The sequence below is a fragment of the Toxotes jaculatrix genome, chromosome 21 (genome assembly GCF_017976425.1).
Source record: "Toxotes jaculatrix isolate fToxJac2 chromosome 21, fToxJac2.pri, whole genome shotgun sequence".
In the NCBI taxonomy this organism is placed as follows: Eukaryota; Metazoa; Chordata; class Actinopteri; family Toxotidae; genus Toxotes; species Toxotes jaculatrix.
In genome coordinates this window covers 17,384,353-17,389,745 of record NC_054414.1, presented here as the reverse complement: position 1 = coordinate 17,389,745, position 5,393 = coordinate 17,384,353, and positions in this window count along the sequence as shown.

Sequence of the window (5,393 nt, the reverse complement as noted above, 5' to 3'; positions counted from 1 at the left end):
TACTTACTCTCTCCGGTGCGGTGCACTGTTTTCACGACACAGCAGCCCCTCATCACATGGACAAATCTGGTTTATGCTGAAGGCCAGGCCACCGTCAGGCACGTAGCAGCTCTCACCACGAACCAGACGTCTCTTGCACACCTGCTCACCGTGGTGTCGGGCGCAACACATGGACGCCCCACAGTCCCTGTCAACTTTACATCTGGCACCTGGATGAAGGGAATACTAGTTATTTTAGGTCAGAACATCTTTTATCTTCAGACTGATACAGACAAACTGTTTCCAGATTTAAAGTTCCACTTTGACTGAGACTTGTGTTTTAAACAGGCCTTAGATAAACAGTGTTTTAATGGCGCACTCTCACCCTCTTGTCCATTGGGAATGCTGCGGTGGCACTTCCCAAACATGCAGCTGAGGCCACGGACACACTGGGCATCCCTTCGACAGTACTGGCCCTCCCCTCGTAGAGGGACACACAGACCGAAGTGACGATCGCAGGAAAAACCACGCCCACAGGTCCTGTCATGGTCGCACACAGCCTGGAAAAAAGAGGAAGATCGGGTAAATCTTTATGAAGATGTTAAACCTGGCCCAAATTTAAGTCCTGCAGTTTCCTAACAATCCTGGACATGGGGTTACATAAAGACTAAACTGTCTTGTGCATCTAAATCACACATCTAAAATCTAAAAAGATTTTCTAAGCTTAAAAATTTAAGCTTAGAGAGGATGTAATAAAGGTGTGAATTAATTTAAGAGAAACATTATATACATGCACAGTGTCCAGTATCTTACCGTGGCTGCTTTGGCAACAGGAGTGCTTTCCCTAAGTGCCTTTCCTCCTTCTTTGGGTGGGCTGTGAGGCATGTTGAGCATCCAGGCCCATATACGAGCCTCGGCCAAGGAGAAGCACAGACACAGGCAGAGCATCCACAGATTCCCCAACATTTCCACCAACCGCAAAAATGAAATTACTAAAAATAAGAGCAAGAGGAACCGAAAACAGTTTATTCAAGACAGCGCGACTCAAAAGAGAAAAAAAAATAGTTACTGACCCGACACCAAAAGAAAATCCAAAACTGAAAAGTCCCAGTGAATGTGTAGAAAGTGAACTGAAGCGATCCATGCAGTGACAGTGGCTGCCTCCTCTTTCAGTTTGACTTTTATAGGTTAACAGGGCCTGACTTCCCCCCACTGGGCTGTTTGTCCAAGCAACAGGGTAGGAGGAGACAATTAGTTGTTAATGGATTAACTAAATTGCCCAGGTTACCCCCCGCAGCCAGAAGATAGTGGCAAAATGACCAGTCGTGGAGCAGGGAGAAAGGGAAAGAGGGGAGATGGGGCTGGGAGGGGATGGATGGACGTGATGGGCTGACGACAGCTTCGCACAATAGAAGCCAAGACAAGCACCACCTCTGTGTGGTTATCTCTGCCAGACAAACAAATGAGGAGGACAAAAGCAGACAAACGCATGACATGTTTCACTGCTCACTGACTGACAGGTAATGCCACTGTGGGTCCTGGCCCCCAAACACTGGGCAAACACTCCTGGCCCCGACCTCCGCTGCCCCGTTGGCCCCTACCCTATCCCACTTCAGACCCCATGCTGAGAGCAATTTGCAGAAGTGCACCCTGCAGACGACCCCATGATCTCATTAAATGTAATTACCATCAGCCATTAGTTCTCAGGGGGAGAAGGGGAGTGAGTGGAGGGCAGACAAGTTGCTCCAGGGAAACAAACAGGTTCATTTTATTTTTAATTTTTTTGGCACATTGTTTTATCATTTTATGGCGCCCCTCTATTTGCCAACAAGGAATCAGACCACACAGTAGGAACGTGTTTGTCTTTCATTGATGCGGGTTTTCTTTCATAACATGTATAACCTTCTTCCTGCCCGAAATTCATCTTATATATAGCTCAGCTTTGTAATTTATGGCATCCTCCACAGCTGTGCCTTCTCCTGCAGGCGTTATGGTACCACGGAGAAGATTAAAAACAAAACAGGGCAGCTGGTTAGAGTAATAAATCCATGAATTTGAAAGCTTATCAGACACCAGAACCCAGCACAGAGGTTTATGCTAACATAAGAAGGGATTTTAGTCTTGGAGGATATCATGGGGACAATCAGTCCTCACTGAAGTGAATGAGGGGAAACACACAGGCTAATGTCAGAATGAATATGACCAGCTGTCAGTTTTGTCCGAATGGCACCTTCTAATAAGATCACTGTCGTCAAACATTTTCAAGACTCTGTCTGAATGCCATCAGGTTAGTAAACACACAACCTGCAAATCCTCCTTTAAGTTTATACTCAAACTATGGAGGCTGGGAGTGGCTGCATAATGTGTGAGAAAAATATGTTAATGTAAAGACATATTAATTCATTCAGTCATCATATGCTGATGAAATTGAAGCAAGCAACTTAAAAAATAAATGCACATTCGTATTTGTTGGTGCATGAAACTGGACATCTAGTTATTTTGTCTCTTAAGGCCACTCCAGAGTCTCATTCAGGCAGGACCACAAGCCTCCAGGACATCAGGGACCGTGGTCCTCCTCACTTCAGGATGATCACACAGAAGTTGCTGTGCAAAACTGCAGACCTGTACTATGTGTAATCACAACTTCTGTGTTAACTGGAACTGTCTCAACAGCTTTACCTAACATTAGCATTCACTCTTTCATTAAAATTCAGTATTTTCACACAGACCGAGATGCCTGGATAATTGTTAGTAATTTACATATTCTCAGCGGCAGACAGCATAGATCGGTTACGCAGATATCGCAGGGTCTGCACCTATCTCAGCTCCAGGTAGTTAAGTCCTTATCAAAACAGGCTAACACAGACTAATGACGTAATTGGAGGTCAATTAGTGGGCACAATAGCAGCAACCGGATCAATTAGCAATATGTAAATAAGTATTGTATCGTAATTATGCAACTGAGCAGTTTAATTATTCTGATTCATGTGTATTGAGGATTTAGTGGTGCTGTAGGGAACCAAGCAACCTTTTAAAATACACCGTCCCACCTGTGGGATGATTCGCCCTTGGTAGCAGCACCGGACTCTTATCTAATCTTAGCACAGCCTTGGTTTCTGGTATCAGAGTAATGAAAGAATGGAGAAATACTGGGATGGAAAAAAGTGGGGAAAATGCATTTATGTCAAACATATCTTGTCATAAAATATATGAGTTCCAATGTTTGGAGACTTATCATCAGTCCAATTTAACATATTTGATAACATAACATATTATGTTTCATTACTCATAGACTGATCATTTTAAGCCAGTCAATAACAAATTCTCTTTTTTCTGAGACTCCCAGCACTGTATTTTTGGAAAGTACAAATGACAACTCAAACTTCGACTCCCTTTGCCTTCCCTTATCACGTTCCTCCAAACACGTATTCCTGTTCTACGTCCGTACTTACAGCAAGATATCCCCCCTTTTATTTACCCAATGCCAACAGCAGATAACTGTCTCCAAACAGTCCTTAACATGCTCTCCCAGTGTTAATGACTCTGCTAATGACGCTCGTAATGAATGTGCTCGCTGTCACAACCAACATTGCTGAGAGTCTTACAATTAGGGACAAACAAAAACAATGGGCAGGGTGATGTTTGGCAATTTTAATGGACCTTGACCCCCCACAGGGAGCTCTGAATGGCGGAGGGCATGAGGAGTCTGCCTTCCCACAAAAAACATGTTCAATGCAGGAATGGATGGATGAATGGCAGCAGAGTGAATGTGTATTCAGGGCATCGGAGAACAATGAGGTAAATCTATTGTTTCTTCAGGATTCAGAGTAGTTTTTGTATAACTCTGCAGCCCTATGCAACTTTTTAGTCTCTTTCAGCTTTTTGTTTTGACTAAACTTTTCTGGTAGTGAAATATCACAGTTTTTGTGAAGCTCTACTAAACCCACTGGTCAATTGACAGAATTGGATTTTGGATTTGGACTTACATTCACCAGGTGGCCAGAAACACAACTCTGAATGGATGCTAATGTTGCTTCATGTTGGCTGGATGTGCACACCAGCAACTGGTTGTTAACACAATCACATGCAAGGTGGAAATATATCTAAGCAGTATCTGTGAAGATTCTGAGTCATCCAGGCCATGGTTATCCAAGAAGAGTTGAATCAGGGGGAACTGGAGTTGGTTGTAGATCTTAGAGACGTTTCACCTCTCATCCAAGAGGCTTCTTCGGAGCTTAGGAAACCTCTTGGATGTCAAGCTCTTCTTGGATGACAGAGTTGTGTTTACAGCTTGTTCCACTGCTAACAAATTGCCAGAAAAGAAAAGAAAAGAAAAAAAATCTACAGTACAGCCGAGGCTGAGGGGAATGCCAGTCAGAATGCCGGTATTTGGTCATAATTCCTGGATTATTGGATGAAGCGGATAAAATAACAGCTGATTATCAGAGCTATTACAGTTGAGAACACAAACGGGTGTATAAATTTCAACCCGTCCAACAGTTGTTGAGATACTTCTAAACTTCATACACTGTGCGCATGTATGGTTATGGCCCAAACAGAAACAAAAGAGCAAGGATTGCTGCAGCTGGGAACAAAATCTACAAATGGCCAACAAGAGAGCTGCTGAGTGTTGTCACCAACACACTGCTTTGTGTCTGGCTGCAGCCCTGAAGTACACCTGGCAATGTGAATTTCAAAGTGTGAGCACACAGTGTTCTAACATTTATTTACTCCCTGCCTTAAATCAAAGTTGAAGTCACATTTTTAAACGGGGTGCAATAAATGCCTGAGAGCCGTTTCTCAGTGTTATTGGGCAGACACTGCACGCCTTCCACAGACAGCACTGAGGTTTAGATCACTCCTCATGAAGTGAAGTGAGGGGTGAAATGAAGCTAGTAAATGTTAACAGGGAAAAAAAAAACATTGCCGTTGCAAGCTGAATATTGTATTCAGTCGAAAATCTTACTGTCTTATAGTAAATAGATCAAAAGTATTCCAGGACTCTCAATTCACCTGAGTCATACAGCTCCCATCATTCCGACTGTATAAAGCAGGAAAAATTAAAGAAAAGTTCTGAAAGGTATTTATAAACCTTTTTCAGACGAATAGCTTAGAGAAATTTGTACTACTTAAGTAATTCTAGGTCATTTTGTCTTCACAGTAAATGCAACAGTGAACAGAGCTGAGCTCCCTTCACCCATTTGTGTGGAATGATGCAGTAATGTCTATTCTGGTCATTAACTGCGTATTGTCTCAAATGAGAGGCATCTTTATTGTTGGTGAGACAGATGTGAACTAATAATGAAGTTAATAACACCACCTACAGTATGTTTATTGTCAGGCTCTTTATAAATTAGTCACTGCTGCTTTAGAGATTTAAAGGCTTAAAAGTCTTTTTTTTTTAATGTGGTAAA